At 35.5% G+C, this 17,977-nt stretch overlaps 1 protein-coding gene across 5 annotated transcripts in view; it reads right to left on the bottom strand.

Moving 5' to 3' along the window:
• NLN (neurolysin) overlaps positions 1–17,977 on the bottom strand; it is an 80,829-nt gene that overhangs the window by 61,717 nt on the left and 1,135 nt on the right. The gene's annotated exons all lie outside the window — the stretch shown is intronic.

Below are 17,977 nucleotides of genomic sequence, written 5' to 3'. Positions count from 1 at the left end.
GTTCAAGTGATACTGCTTTCTAGTGTATCTAAAACTTAAGGCTGACGACTTTGAGCATAGCTATCAGATGGCTGTCATGCTATTTCATCTAATAATGAGTAAGCCTGTAACTGCTGCTTGGCCGCTGCCAACCATCACTACCACCACTATCAATAATAAGTGTCAAACATCTATATAACATGCACTGTACTAAGTACTTTACATATACTAACTCATTTAATCCTTCCAACAATACTGTGGCATAGACTTTATTATCATTCCCATTTTTAGAGGATGAAGTTTGAGGCAAAGAGAGATTTAACTTGCCTAAGATCACACATCTAGAAATGACTAAGGAACCCAGGCAGTCTTGCTCCATAGTCAATGCCGTCAAGTACGATACTATATCAATCGCTTTGGCGATTCTGCCATTCTCTTCAAGTTGTCCACAGCTATTAACCTTACCCCTTATCAGTGCTTGCTACTTTTCTTTATTCTCTCATGTCCTTGTCATTGAGAGACATAATCAGATGACATGGCCTGTGTGGCTCTGTGCTGATCCATGCCATGTCCCGATTCTCCTGTTTCAGGGTCTGGCACAGCAACCCCTGAAAGCCACTGCCATTTACATATGTGAGAAATAAGTAAATCAACAGACTATGTGAGAAAGGAAAATAATGGTGACACCTTGTATTTCTGTAGCACCTGTACATTCTTAGCAAATACGGAAGTATGGTGATTTGACAATTTGATATATGAACCTGAAAAATAGAAGGCGGCTCTGGGTGACGTACAGATACTTTAAATGTACGATTCTTAAAAGGGCTGGGAAATCTAAGTAAAGTATGTGGATAAGAGTGGGGTTGCGGAGGGAGTTTGGAAAAGTAGCCAAAGAAAAAGTCTGCACATGAGCTGGATTAAGGGAAGGTTTCAGACAGGAAGTTGTGACTTCAGTACATATGTAAGCTCAAGGAAAGGAGACGGAAAAGAGACTTAACAGGAGAAGCTGAGAATAGAAACTTGAGAAAAACCAGCACTTGAGGGGCAGGTGTCCGGAAAAGAAAGCATGAAAGAAATTTGAGGAATGCTCATAGTAGAGGAAAATTAGGAATTTTTTCTTTAGAAGTCAAGGAAGAATGTGTGGAAGACAGTCTAAATGTTACATGGAGACCAAGTAAAATGAGGACTGGAAAGTATTCATTGAATTTGGCAACTAATACCCAAGACTTAAAATGTCATCTGATTAGTGACTCTTTCCTGTCTTGTCCTTTGGCAGCCACATCAATCTGCTAATTCACTGGAAACATGGAAATAACTCAAGTTTCCAATTTTGTTTTCCTATGTGCTATTCTTATGTCATCCTGTTTTTAGCTTCAAAATCTGACGTCATATTCAATACTATTAAGAAATCTCCTCACTAGAATGGTGTTCTCATAAGTTGAAATCTTCAGGAACTTAAATTTTTCACCTTTACTTACAGTCACCTGAATATTTTATCAGTAGGTCATCTATATCCTCCCCAAGTCACTGATAAAGCATGTGTGACTTTTAATATCCACATACAGTCAGTTCTTAATTACCTAAGTCTTTAGGACTACTTTTTTCTACTTTGAATGGAAAGTAGAACATTATAAGTTACTATGTACCTAAAGGGATTGGCATGAAATATTCAAAGCAATGAAAAGCAAGGACCTATAACCAAGATTACTCTACTCAGCAAAGGCATCATTTAGAATGGAAGGACAGATAAAGAGAATCTCAGACAATAAACAGCTAAAGGAGTTCATCACTCCCAAACCAGTATTATAAAAAATGTTAAAAAGACTTTTAAGAAGAAAAAATTAAAAATATGAATAATGAAACAGCAAAAACTACATATCTAGCAACAATTAATTTAAATGTAAAGGGATTCAATGCTCCAATCAAAAAACATGGGTGGCTGAATGGACAAGAAACCAAAAGCCTTACATATGCTGCCTTTAAGAGATTTACTTCAGATCAAAAGACACACACAGACTAAAGGGATGGAAAAATATATCTCATGAAAATGGAAACAAACAAACAAAGAAAAATTGGTGTCGCAATACTTATACCTGACAAAATACACTTTAAGGCAAAAGCTATAACATGAGATAAAGAAAGACCCAATAATCCTACTTCTGGGTATTTATTCAAAGAAACCCAAAACACTACTTCGAAAAAACATGTGCATCCATATGTTCACTGTAGCATTATACATATATACAATAGATTATTACTGAGCTATGAAAAAGAATAAAATCTTGCCATCTGCAATAACATGAATGCAGAGGATCATGCAGAAGATATTGTGCTGAGTGAAGTAAGTCAGACAGAGAAAGACAAACATCCTATGATTTCACTTATATGTAGAATTTAAAAACAAAACAAACAGACAAAATGGAAACAAATTCATAGATACAGAGAGCATTTTGATGGTTACCAGATTGGAAGTGAGGTGGGGGGGCAGGGTGAAGGAGGGAGGGATTAAGAGGTACAAATTGGTAGTTACAAAATAGTCATGGAGATGTAGAGTATAGCATGGGGAATATAGTCAGTAGCATTGTAATAACTAGATATGGTGTCAGGTGGGTAATGGATTTATTGAGGCGATCACTTCATAAGTTATGTAAATGTCTAATCACTGTGTTGTATACCAGAAACTAATATAATACAGTGTGTCAATTATAATTGAAAAAAATACTATTGGCAAAAAAAGTTACTGTGTACCTACTTAGTATCAAGCACTGTGCTAGACATTTTCACATACGAGTTCCTGCAATCCTTAAAAAATTTATGAAGTAGTTATGTTATCTCTATTTTAGGGTTGAAGAAACTGAAGCTTAGTGAGATGACACAAGCTTTTGAAACCAAGTCTGCCTCCAAAGCCATGTGGTTGTACATTCTCTTTTTCTTTATTTTTCTGTGTGTGTGTGGGGTGTGTGTGTGTGTGTGTGTAAATCTTCATATATCTAGATTTGTATTTTTCCAGCTTTACTGATATAATTCACATATAACATTAAATAAGTTTAAGGTGTAGGACATTCTATTTCTTGAAGTCATTTCACTAGTTTTTCACATGTTTGCCTTGGACAGTCAACTAATACATTGTGGCTATTTATAAATTCTGATAAATAGATCTTCACATGTCCAAATCCTACCAGCCTTCAAGGACTTTGTCCCTTCCTTTTATCCTGGTAATAGCTCCCTCCCCTAAACTCCCATATCTGTTTCTTTATTACTCTCTTTAGTACTTATCACTTTCTTCCTTGTAATTTAATTATTTATGTATGTGCCTAATCACACTTGCTAGGTTGTATTGCCTTGGCATTCTAAAGCCTACTTCTGTATTTATTATGTAAGTATTTTTGAGGCTATTATTCATTGCATTTACTTAATTTCCCCTATACAATGCATCTACATGATAAGCTTATCTCCCAAACAGTACCAGAGAAAACTTTGTTCCTGATAATTCTTAATATGTTTACTTTTGCCCTTATTGCCAGAAAACTCACAGTAAAATTTGGGCTCCAATTATAACAACGAGGCTGACCCTAATGTTTCTTTAAACTTTTTGTTTAATATTCTTCTCTCTTTATTTTGTTAATCTTAATGTGTATGTTCTAGGTGAGCAATTACAAATTAATTTTGGTGAAGGCAATATAAAATGAATTTCAACAAGGAAATAATACCTAAGTGCCTTGCAAATAGGATCTAGGTTTACTTTAAACATCTATTCTCATGCAATTTAGCACAGTCCCTGACATACACTTGGTTAATATCTGTGGCATAAATGAATAAAGGTTTGCAAGTTATGAATAGGTTTCAATTGGCCACATTCTACCATTGTAACCTTACAATTTTTTAATGTCATTAACAATATTTTTGATGAGCTGTTATGCACCTTATTAAGTAGCCTTGGGTCCTTTTGGCCATTCCAAAAAAGTTTTTCATGTTTTTACTTCTCTTCAGCTACTATGCAGTTTTAGGAGTACAGTACTTACAGCACCGGGTCTAGATTTAACAGAACAGGCATGAGACGTGTTCCAAGATATGAATCTGCCATCACGGTTTCTCTGGGTTCTCCTGAGTACTTTCTCCACTAAGTAGGGCAAGCTACATGTATTACCTTTTTGGTCTGACCAACATGTATTTCTGCTTTCCTCAGGATTATGCTCTGCTCAGTGTCATGTTTCCCCAATCTTATGTAACTTCCAAGTCATACAAATCCAGAAAGTCTGGCTACCCTGCCCTGGACTGATCCCAGGTCTGTTCATGAGAAGTCTGTCTTCTGTTGTTTCTCAACTTGGTTGCTTCTGACCCAGTACTCCAGAGATTGGTACCTCTTTCAATTTCTTCCACATCCAGGATGACATATTTAGAATAAATTTGCTCCCAGAGTATTCATTAATTAGACTACTACTCTACAGATCTGCCAACTGGATCTATAAAGTATCCAAATAACTGTTTGAATGCCCCAGGGATGACAAGGGAATATGACAAAGATCATGTCTTTTAATATATTGCTTTTCTTCTGCTTCATACCCATATAGTAATACTCAAAATTCCTATGTGTCTGTTGGTTAAGTTACCTTCCTACTGCATATTACTCTACTCTGTAATTTTTAAAATTATACAACGAGGTCTAAATTAATACTTAGACATAGTAATTGTCCCGGCAACTGTTTTGTTTGTTTGTTTGTTTTGTTTTGTTTTGTTTTTGCATAAAGAAATTGGCAAGGAGCTATTTCATACAGGGTTTGAAATACTTTCTACTGAAAGTTATACCTGTCACTGTCAATATCAAAGTGCCAAATCTAGGCCTATACTTCTTAGATATCAGTAGCAAATGCTGAATTTTCAGTTTTCAGTGATGACATCTTTTCATCCATCCATTCTATATTTAAAAGCATCTAGTATGTGAACAACTTCATGCTAAGTGCTAAAGATATAGAAATGAAAAACAAAAACAGGCTCCCGATCTCAAAAACCTTGTCAACTAGTGGGGGAGATAAACATTATTAATAATAATGCATGCACTATGGAAATATTTAAGGTATAGTATAGATGTTACACATTGTAGCAAGCAGGGTTCATCTGAAAGCTATGATTATTTCTGTCACTACCACCGGGCCTAAGATGTGAGGCGAAAAAGATTTTCTTCTTGGTCTTGACCACAAATAGACTCAAGTATCAAAGATACCAGCTAAGTATGGCTGAGAAATAAGGCATCTTTCCGAATGCCAGGCAGAGGTGCAGATAACTTCAGATTAGGTGGAAAGTTTCTGATCTAGAAACCCATATTTTGTAAGCTGGACTTTTTCTTATATTTCCTGCAGTTTCTGTGTTGATTTCCTTTTTGCTTTAATTAATATTTTTTAAAAAGTCTTTCAAAAAATATCAGTCTTCATGATAGATAATGGGTTTAAATGTAAAAAATCAAACATAAAAGTACTAAAAGAAAATGTGGATGATTAAAAAATTTATAATCTTGGGTAAGGGTTTTCTAGGCATGAGACCAAACACAGAGTCATAAAGGAAGACTGATATATCTGATTACATAAAAATTTAAACTTTAGTATGGCAAAAAAGCAAAGAGCAATAACAGCCCATCTTAAAATTCAAAGACAAAAAAAATTACAACATCTATGAAGGGCTCTTACAAATTATCTCAATTTGAAAACCCTCAAAATGTAAATATGCAATTCACAAACATAAACATAATAGCTAATGTTTATTGAACTTTTATGTGCCAATGTGATATACTGATTGCTAAAATGGCCTCCATTCTCTACTGCTCTATGTATCCATGCCTTCCTATAATTTGAGTTTGCTGCTCCTCCCATCCATAGACAGAGTCTGTTTTTCCATTTCTTGAATCTGAGAGGCCCTGTGACTTGCCTGGGCCAGCAGAATGTGGCAGAGTTGGTAGTGTTACAGGTCTAAGTGTAGGCCTCAGGAGGTTTTCATATGTTTCCCATTCTCATGGAACCCTGCCACCGCCATGAGAACAGGCCAGAGTTAGCCTCCTGGAGAAGGAGAGATAACATGAAAGAGAGCTAAGTGGCCCAGCTTTGGCCATCCAAATCCCCAAACATGTAAGAGAGCTCAGCCAAGGTCAGCAGAGCTGCCTATACAACCCATGGGTGACTGTAGGTGCAGAATAAACCTAGTGAAGGCCAGAAAAATTGCCCAACAAACATGTAGATTTGTCAGCAAAAATAAATATTTATCATCACGTTCCACTGAGATTTAGTTTGTTACATAACATTATTGTGGCAATAGTAATGGATATAGCTAGGTAATGTTCAAAGTGCTCTACATTTATTATCTCTCAATCTTACAAAGGTTATGTGAGATAATAGAAAATGCATATTGGTCTCTGCTCATGGTTCCTGGCACAGAACTCCTAAAACCCTTGTAATTTTCTAAGTAATAAGAGCATTAAGAGCATCTTTTGTTCTAATATTTGGTTTTTGGCCCTGGTTCCTGAAACAAGTCTCCTGAAATCCTCGTAATCTTCTGGGTGATAGGAGTGTTTTTTGTTCTAATGAGGTGACTCTGGGTGGGTCCCTAAATGAGGGCTGGTAACTAGAAAGACCAAGTCATGATTAGAAGCTTGGAATTTTCAACCCTGACCCTTCCCCCATTCTCTTGAGATGAGAGAAGTCCTGAAAATGGTTTTAATGATTGATCATGCCTATATGATGAAATCTCCACAAGATCCCTAAAGTTTGGGATGTGAAGAGCTTCCAGGTTGATGAACACATCCATATACCAGGAGGGCGATGCACCCTTCATGGGGACAGAAGCTTCTATGCTCAGAACCCTACCAGACCTTGCCCTATGTATCTCTTTTATCTGGCTGTTAATCTGTACCCTTATAATATCCTTTAGTAAACCATAAGTGTGTTTCCCTGAGTTCTGTGTGCTGCTCTAGCAAATTAATCGAACCTAAGGTGGGGCTTACGAGAACCTCAGATTTAGAGCTAGCTGGTCAGAAGCACAGGTGACAGACAACGGGAACTTGCAACTGGCATATGTGGTGAGAACAGTCTTGTGGGACTGAGCCCTTAACCTGTGGGATCTGACACTATCCCCAGGTAGTCAGAAGTGAGTTAAATTGTAAGACACCTAGTTGGTGTCACAGAGAATTGCTTGTTGTGGGGAAAACCTCCACATATTTGGTGACTAGAAGTGTCAGAAGTGAGTTCTATGTGAGTAGTAAAGGAGACTCAAGAGAAGGGAGAACTCGGTTTTCTCATACTGATGAGTTCAATTTTTCCCTTCTTGTCCCATCTCTTTCTACTCAACTGGCTGATATGTATTCCATTCTAGTCACAGTAGCCTCCACTTTCTCAAACACACCAGGCATAGTATCACCTTCTCAAGCGAGTCCTTTCCTCTATCTATAATTTCATTCCCAATACTGAGTATCCCCCTCTCCTGCTTTACTTTTGCTCCTTAGCACATTTCCTCATTGAGCATACTCTACATTTTCCTCTCCCACTAGAATGTAAGCTCCATGACTTATGGCTGTTTTGTTCATTAATGTAGCTCTAAACCTAGAATACTGTTTGGAACATAATAGACACTCAATAAATCTTTGGTAAATGAAGAAATCAGCTAATCAATTTCCAATTTACTATTGAGTACAGAGAAGTTAAATAACTTTGCCTGAGATCACAGGGCTAGTCTGTGGCAGAGCCAGCATTCAAATTTAGGTAAGCTGGCTCAAGATTACTATAGCCTAGTCTAGTCTATTATACCATGTGCCTTTCTAACGCAGAGGTTGGCATATACATCTGTACCCAATAAACAACAATTTCCTTGGTTCTTCATATTTTAATCAAGGTGTTTCTCCCCATAAAAGTTCTATGCTTTGTCTTAACAAAAGAGGTGATAATATTTAAATTTGAGAAAGAACCAGGATATTTCTGTTTAAAACCTGGGGTAAAGGACAAAACAAAACCAAGTCTTCCTTTATAACTGTTAAAATTCATTTTTACAAATAATTTCACTCTAGCCTTTGATACTTAAAACTTAAATCCTTTTATTAGTCTTACATTTTTTTCTACCACTGTTGTCCTAAAATTTGGGGCTTCTATTTACTGGATTGGGGGGGCAATCTCAACTTTATTTAATTACAGTCAGATACATAAACATTCTTAAATTTATGAAAAACTGTAATTTTAATTTGTCTCACTTTCTAAGACTTCTCATATGAATAAATTCTCACATTAGAAATATTAACAAGAGAATCTTTGGAAACATGGCAGAGTGAGAGACATCCCCAGATCTCTCCCCTTGAAACAATAAGCTGAACATCTAAAACTCAACAAAAAACACCCAAACTGCACACCAGGATGTCTGAGCATGGGATCTGTGCATAAGAGCTACCACAGGTCAGAAACCGGGGTGTTGGGCGGTAGATTGGGAGAAATAAAGAGCTGCCTCTCACAGTCGCCAGAGCTCCCTGTAGGAGGAGGTGGAGGGGAGAAGGAGAGGTGAGTTCCCTCAACAGCCTGCCTAGGAAAGCTGTGAGCTCCCTGTGGCTGGCCAGAGGCAGAGCCTAGTCATCAAGGCAGAAGGCAAAGAAGCTGGATGGCAGAAAAACAGTTGATTTTTACCGTTCACAGTTGCAAAACTGAGGCTGTGTTACAGTCCCCATTCCTCAACCCAAAGGGCCCCTCCCCCCCCAAATCCTCTGAGACCAATCACCACCGAGCCCCAAGGGAATCTGAGCAAACACTACCAAAACTGTTGCTAACACTGACAGGAACTGAAACTGAGGGTAGCGAGCGTGATTAACTATCTATCAGAAAAAAAAAGGCATTTTTAAGGCATTATATAAAGCAAGGATCCAAAAGGTTTAGAAGCCACCTACTGGAAGCCAAAAGAAAAGCGCCTTCTTGGTAGCAGGCTAAAGACAGACCTTTATATAATAAATCTTCTTTCTGAAAAACAGCAGAATACATTTCTATTAATGCCCAGTAGAGAAATAGTCCATTAAACACCATGAACAACCAAGGAGACAAGGCATCTCAGAAAGAAAGAAAGAGAAAAATCTCCAGAAAATAAACTTACAGACATAGAAATATGCAACTTAAATGACAGAGAATTCAGGACGGTACTTCTGAAAAAAACTTAGTGAATTCTGAAATGAATCATATCGACAATTTCAAAAATTAAAAAAACAACTAGATGAGCAGAGCAAGGAGATCGAAACCCTCAGAAAGAACCAAATAGAACTTCTGGAGATGAAGAACACACTGCAAGAGTTGAAAAATAAATAGCAAGCTTGGGAAATAGGGTCGACCAAGTGGAAGAAAGGATCAGTAATATCAAAGACAGAAATCTAGAAATAAATCAGAAGGAAGAAGAGAGAAACTGAGGAATGAAAAAATAATGAAAGAGAAATTCAAGAACTAGCCGATACTATCAAGAGAGGAAACATAAGAATAATGAGCATTATCGAAGGTGAGGAAAGGGAGCAGGGACTAGAAAGCATTTTCAGACAAATAGTTGATGAAAATTTCCCAAATCTATAGAATGAACTGGAGCTTGGAATTCAAGAAGTCAACAGCACACCCAATTATCTCAACCCAAAAAGGCCTTTACCAAGACACATTGTATTAAAATTATCAAAAATCAATGACAAAGAGAATTCTCAGAGAGAAGAAAACAGTAACTTATAAAGGAAAACCCATTAGATTATCTTGAGACTTCTCAGTACAAACCTTAAAAGCCAGAAAGGAATGGAATCAAACATTTAAACTATTAAGTGAAAGGAACTACCAGCCTAGAATAATGCATGCAGTTAAGCTCTCCTTTGGATATGAAGAAATTAAGACCTTTCCAAACATACAAAAATTGAGGGAATTCTCCAGTATGAGGCCTGCACTACAGGAAATACTGAAAGGGGTCAGCTCACCTAAACCAAAGTGACAAAAAAAAAAAATTAGGAGTAAAATGACTCTCAGGCAAATAGAAACAGATGAGTGCAATCCTTACTAAAAGCAGGGCATTAAAAGATTCAATAAGAAGAGAATTGTTATAACATGATAGTAATGAATGTTCAGCATACATAAGGACAAATTAAGATAACAATAACTGAAAAGGGGAGGATTCAAAGATCCAAATTCACAAAGGGGAATGGAGATAAGGCATGCGCAGAAGAAAATAGGTGACTGTATATATATAACTATCCTTTACATATTCATAATGGTAACCACACACCAAAGATTCAGAACTGAAGTATATAATATAAAACAAGAAGAACCAGAGGGAAAACCCACAAAAGCCAACCAAAATAAAGAAAACAGAAACACAAGGACAAGGAAGCAATGGAAATACTGAGCTACCGGAAAGCAAAAGATAAAATGGCTATAAGAAGACTTCATATTTCAATCATCGCCCTAACTATAAATGGACTGAACTCACCAAGAGAAAGACACAGAGTTGCAGAATGGATCAAAAAACAAAACTCAACCATACGCTGCCTCCAGGAGACACATCTCAACTCCAAAGACAAATATAGACACAAAGTGAAAGGGTGGAAAATATTTCAAGGAAATGGCATTCAGAGAACAGCAGGAGTAGCGGTACTAATACCAGACGAAATAGACTTCAAATAAAAAAGGTAAAGAAAGATACTGAGGGACACTTCATAATGATAAAGGGAATCAAACACCAAGAAGACATAACACTTATTAACATCTATGCTCCCAATGAGGGAGCCCTGAAATATGTAAAGCAATTACTAACAGAACTAAATGGAGAAACAGACCAAAACACTATTGTAGTAGGGGACCTAAATATCCCACTGTCGGAGATCGACAGATCATCCAAACAGAAAATCAATGGAAAATAACATCCTTAAATGACATATTAGACCAATTGGACATAATTGACATTTACAGAGCCTTCTATCCCAAAACAGCTGCTTATACATTCTTCTCTAGTGCACACGGAACATTCTCAAGAATCGACCACATACTGGGACACAGGGATAGCTTCAACAAATATAAGAGGGTTGAAATCATACCAACCATATTCTCTGATCATAATGCTTTGAAATTAGAGATCAACTGCAGAAAGAAATCAGGAAGAACCACAAATACATGGAGATTAAACAACATGCTACTGAAGAATAACTGGGTCAGAGAATAAATAAAAAGAGAGATCAAGAGATACATGGAAATGAATGATAATGACAGTACAACATATCAAAACTTTTGGGACATGGCGAAAGCGATCATAAGAGGAAAGTTCTCACTAAAGAAAAAAGAGAAAGGACACAAATGAACAAAATCAGGGATGAAAGAGGGAAAATTAGGACTGATATCGCAGAAATACAAAGGACCATACAAGAATACTATGAAAAAGCATATAATGCCAAATTTAACAACCTAGAAGAAATGGAAAATACAATCCTCCTAGACTGAATCAAGAAGAACTGGAAAATCTAAATAGACCAATCAGCAGTATGGAAATTGAAACAATCATTAAAAACCTACCAAAAAGGAAAAGTCCAGGACCAGAGGGCTTCATTAGTGAATTCCACCAAACATTCAAAGAATATTTAATACCTATTCTCCTCAAACTCTTTCAAAAAATTGAATAGGAGGCAATACTTCCCAACTCAATTTATGAGGTCAATATTTCCCTGATTCCACAACCCGGTGAAGATAACACAAGAAAAGAAAACTACAGACCAATATCTCTCATGAACACAGATACAAAAATCCTAAATAAGATACTAGCAAACCGAATACAGCAACATATTAAAAAGATTGTACACCATGATCAAGTTAACTTCATCCCAGAGGCAGAGGGATGGTTCAACATACACAAATCGATTAATATGATACACTACATAAACAAATTAAAAAATAAGAATCATATTATCATATCAATAGATGTAGAAAAAGCCTTTGACAAGATACAGCACCCATTTATGATCAAAACCCTTAACAAAATCGGTATAGAAGGAAAGTACCTTAACATAATAAAGGCCATATATGACAAATCCTCAGCCAACATTATACTTAATGGTGAAAAACTAAAAACCTTCCCTCTAAGAAAAGGACCAAGGCAAGGCTGTCCGCTATCGACATTCTTATTCAATATAACATTGGATGTTGTAGGGAGTGCAATTAGACAAGAGAAAGATATAAAAGGCATCCAAATAGGAAACAAAGAAGTCAAACTGTCACTATTTGCGGATGACATGATTCTCTATATAGAAAACCCTAAAGACTCCACAAGAACACTAGTAGAAACAATGAGCAAATATAGTAAATTCTCTGGATACAAAATCAACGTTCAAAAATCAACGTTCCTATAGTCTAATAATGAAGTGTCAGAAAAAGAAGTGGAAAAAATAATTCCTTTTGCAATTGCAACAAAAGAATAAAATACCTAGGAATAAATCTAACGAAACATGTGAAGGACCTATATAATGAAAACTATAAGACTCTATTAAAAGAAAGAAATCGAAGAAGATACAAAGAAATGGAAAGATATTCCGTGTTCTTGGATTGGAAGAATCAACATATTTAAAATGAGCTTATTACTTAAAGCATTATACAGATTTAATGCAATTCCCATCAAAATCTCATTGGCATTTTTTAAAGAAATAAAACAAAAAATCATCAGATTTATATGGAAACACAAAAGACCTCGAATTGCCAAAGGTATCCTGAGAAAAAAGAACTAGGCTGGAGGTATCACTCTGCCCAACTTGAAATTATACTACAAAGTGATAGTAATCAAAACGGCATGGTATTGGCACCAAAACAGACACATGGACCAGTATAACAGAATCGAGGGTCCAGAAGTAAACCCATATATATATGAGCAAAAAATTTTTTACAAAAAAGCCAAAAACATACAGTGGAGAAAGGAAAGCCTCTTCAAAAAATGGTGCTGGGAAAACTGGAAAGCCACCTGCAAAAGAATGAAACTAGACTATTTTCTATCACCACACACCAGAATTAACTCAAAATGGATTAAGGACCTGAATATAAAACCTGAAACAATACAATGCATAGAAGAAAACATAGGAACTAAACTCAAAGACCTTGGACTTAAAGATTTTATGAATTTGACCTAAAAAGCAAAGGAAGTAAAAGCAAAAATAAATGAATGGGACTACATCAAACACAAACGCTTCTGCTCAGCAAAAGAAACTGTCAAAAAGGTAAAGAGACAACCATCTGAATGGGAAAATATATTTGCAAGCAATGCCTCCAATAAGGGCCTAATAACCAAAATATATAAAGAACTCATACGACTCAATAACATAAAAAAACAAATGATCCAATCAAAAAATGGGCAGAGGTCCTGAACAGACACTTCTCCCTAGAGGACATACAAATGGCCAAGAAATATATGAAAAGATGCTCAATATCGCTAGCTATTAGGGAAATGCAAATCAAAACCATAATGAGATACCATCTCATACCTGTTAGAATAGCTATCATCAACAGTATAAGTAATAACAAATGTTGGAGAAAGTACAAAGAAAAAGAAACCCTCCTACGCTGCTGGTGGGACTGTAAATTGGTATAGCCACTATGGAAAACAGTATGGAAGTTCCTCAAAAAACTAAGAATTGATCTACCATATGATCCAGAAATTCCTCTACTGGGTATTTACTCTAAAGACTTGAAAACCCATATCCAAAAAGGTATTTGCACACCAATATTCATTAGCAGCATTATTCACGGTGGCCAGGACATGGAAGCAACCAAAGTGTCCTACAATAGATGACTGGCTAAAGAAGCTGTGGTACGTACATACAATAGAATATTACTCAGCCATAAGAGATGAAACACTGCCATTTGAGACAACATGGATGGACCTTGAGATAATCATGCTAAGCAAAATAAGCCAGACGGAAAAAGTTGAAAATCACATGATATCACTTATAAGTGGGATATAAACCTAAAAGCAACAAATGAACTGGACAAACGAACGAGACTCATGGACATGGACTACAGACTAGTGGTCACCAGAGGGTAGAGGGTCGGGGAGGAAGGATAGATGGTTAAAGGGGGTTAAATATAGGGGTGTAGAGGGAGGGTGAAGTGGGTAAAGGGGATCAAATATATGGTAGCTGAAGGAAACTAGACTTTGGGTGGTAAACACACAATAGAATATACAGATGTCAAATTATAATGTACAGCTGAAAATTATATAATTGTATTAACCGATGTTACCCAGATAAACTTAAAAAAAAAAAAGAATATTAACAAATTTTTTGATCTCTAGATGACAAGTCCTGAATTTCTGTTAGGGAATTATACTCACCAAATAAACCCTCAAAAAATGTAAGTAAATGCAAATTACAATAAGAGAAGTTTCCATTTATCAAACTGGGAAGGATAAAAAATATTAAAATGCTCAGTGTTGGTAAAGGTGTAGGAAACTAGCATTTATATACTCTGCTGGTGAGAGTATAATTTGGTAAAAAACTTTTTGATAGTAAGTACCAATGGCTTGAAAGATATGCATGCCCTATAATGTACAAATTCTACTGTTAATAATTTACACTAAGGAAATAATTAAGGATTTGCAAAAAGACTTAATAGCAAGAATGTTTATTTAAGCACTGTTATTAATAGCATTAAGTTGGAAATAGTTGACATGTCTAAAAGTAGAGATTAATTATCACACATCTCCAGGATGTTTCTATTACATAAAAATTATAATAAGTATGGTATAATCTCATATTTGTAAATAAAATATGTCTATATGTAGAAAAGATTTTGGAAGCTGTTAACAATTGGTTCTTCTGGATGGGTGGACTGTATGTGTTTTTTTTTGCTTGTCAATATTTTCTAAGTTTTCCATAAAGACCATTTATTGCAGTCATAATTTTAAACATCCAACCTTCTTTTTTAAATTGAAATAGGAAACTAGGGCTATTATAGCTACTGTTGAATCATCCTTCTCAGTTGTTTTTTTAACCATGCCATGCATTCTTCATTCTACAATATACATTAGATTTTGCTTGGCTTTTATGCTGTGCAATCTGGCTGAGGTAGCAGTTTAATTGCTATGGCAACAAGAATTGAAAGAAATCTTAGATATCATTTAGTCTAGTCCTTTTTATTTTACAAAATAAGGAACTCGAGGGAGATCCAAGAGATTGAGAGATTTACTTAAGGTCATAAGGTTAGTTTTATAGCAACCCTAGTCCGATCTCCAGATTCCTGGTCTACTTATTCTCAAAAAATTGGCTTCATACTTATATCAATGACCCTGGCTGCTAAGCTGGCTTTGAAAAGGGTACAGCAGCTCTGCCAACAGGAAAACCCAAGAGATATCATAAGTCAGTTAAGCAAAAACCTAGTTGCTCTTATAACACAGAAATGAATTACCAAGTGTCAGAGGAAACAGGAAAAATATATCAAGAGAACACAGAGGGCCTTCCATGTCCTTTTGGAGTATACAGATTTGGAAACAAAGAGATTCTGTGATTCATTCACAAGTGCCTCACGTTAATGACTACTACTGCTGTATATGTTGATTAACTGCAATATATGCCCTTAGGTAACAAAATAGTTGATATATTAATGGTAGACTGCCAGCTTTTAAGAAGATAATTACATAGCTTTTCATATATTTATTTTCTTCTATGCATAAACAAAGAATCTGAATAACATATCAGTAGTTCTCAAAATATCATCTGTAATCCTTGGGGTATGAGGTATAGGGAGGTGTCCTTGAGACTATTCCAAGGTTAAAAGTACTTCATAAGAATACTATGACATTATTTACCATTTTTACTTAGGTGACATTTGCACTGCTGATGAAAAACAATGGTAAATAAAATTGTTGGCACCTTAGAACAAATTGAGGCAGTGGCACCAAACTGCCCTAAAAGCCATTATATTGTTCACTGACACTCCCTCATGCTAAAAATAACGCTGATTTCATTTTAGAATGTCCTTGATGAAAAAAAATGATTAATTTTATTAAATCTCAATCACTGAATACACATGTGTGACAAAGCATGCATAAAGCACTTCTGCTTTCTGAGTACAATGGTTTTCCAGAGGATTTGGTTGTCCAAATCAAAAGCACTTGTGCAACTGAATTGTGAGCCGAATAGCTGCTTTTTTTTCATGGAATGCTATTTGTACTTGCAAAAAACGACTGACAAACTATGGTTATTCAGGCTTCAGTGTTTGGCAGAAATTCTCTCAAAAATGTTAACAAAGTGAATCTGTCACTTTGAAGAAAACAACTGATAGTATTTGTTACCAATGATAAAATTTGAGCTTTCAAATGAAAATTAGAATTTTGAAAAATTGAATATGCCACTTTGAACTTGCCAGCATCCTAATACTTGAGGACTTTTATGATGATGGATGATGCTAATAAAGGAATATGATTGTTTGATATTATATAGCGGAATGTGTCAAAATTAGGAAGAACTGTTTTACACAGTGAACCACTATTTTCTAAATGACCATATTTGATATTATAAAATTATGCATGAGTAGCAAATCCATTCACAGTGTAAGACAGATCCATGGATTTTAACATAACGGAGTAAAGAAAGTCCATATATAGTTTCATATTCCACATTGCAACTAACCTTTAAAAAATTACTACTTGTCAAACTTCAGTGGGCTATCAAAGAATATCCATGATTATCTAAGAAAAGCTACTAAAACATTCCTTTTTCCTACTACATATAAATGAAAAGTAGGATTTTCGTTATCTCTTAAGTCAAAACAAAACAATGCAATACATTAAATGCAGAAGCAGATGTAAGAATCCAGCTGTCTCCCATTAAGTCACACATTTGTTTTGAAAAGTGCAAACTAGTGCCACTCGTAGGATGCTTCTTATAAAAAAAGAAACAAACAAACAAAAACCCAGAAAACAAGTGCTGGTGAAGATGTAGAGAAACTGGAATCTTTGTGCATTGCTGCTGGGAATGTAAAATGGCATAGCTTCTGTGAAACGGTATAGTGTTTCCTCAAAAAATTAAACAAACAATTATCGTATGATCTAGTAATTCCACTTCTAGGTATATATCCCAAAGAATTGAAAGTAGCAACTCAAAAGATATGTGCACACCAATGATCACAGCAGCATTATTCAAAATAGCCAAAATGTGAAAATAACCCAAATGTCCATGGACAGATGAATGGACAAACAAAATGTGGTATATACATACAATGGAATATTATTCAGCATTAAAAAGGAAATTCTGACATATGACCCTTAAAAACATTATGTTAAGTGAAATAAACCAGTCAAAAAAGAGCAAATAGTGTATGAGGCACTTAAAAATAGTCAAAACCCTAGAGACAAAAAGAATACTGGTTACCAGGGACTAGGAGATAATGAGAAGTTACTGTTTAATGGGTATAGAATTTCAGTATGGGATGATGAAAGAGTTCTGGAGAGACATAGTGGTAATGATTGCACAACAAGGTACTTAATATTAGCGATGTGCACTTAAAAATGATTAAAATGGTAAATTTTATGTTATGTATATTTTAACACAATTTTTAAAAAGCTAAAAAAGAAAACCCACAATGCCACTCTTCTCATTTTGGGGGGAAGAGTTTTGAAAAATAGTTATTTTTCATTAAAAATTTTATTTATCCATGCAGTGAGTCTATTACTATTTTTAAAATAAACTAATAAATACTTAAAAAATCTCCTAGTTTTCATTTCTAATATGGGAAATATAGAAAGATATAACTCTTAAAGAGAAGCTCTTGGTCCTGAGTAAGTTTTGAGAAGTTAAGTGGTCCCGAGACAAAAGTTTGAGAAATTTATTCTCTTCTCCAACTACATTATCTTCATTTGTTGGTATAGCTTCATTTGACAGCTATACCACTTGAAGCCTTCAGACTAAAAGGACAGCTTGAAATACGGTCTTTACATTAACTCTTTACCATGACTATTGTCCACTGGGTGCACCTTAATTATAAGGGCTGAGCAACAC

The sequence above is a fragment of the Pteropus medius genome, unplaced genomic scaffold (genome assembly GCF_902729225.1).
Source record: "Pteropus medius unplaced genomic scaffold, Ma_sr-lr_union100, whole genome shotgun sequence".
Taxonomy (NCBI): Eukaryota; Metazoa; Chordata; class Mammalia; order Chiroptera; family Pteropodidae; genus Pteropus; species Pteropus medius.
Note: the sequence above shows the minus strand (reverse complement) of the source record. Positions and strands in the feature narration are given on the sequence as shown.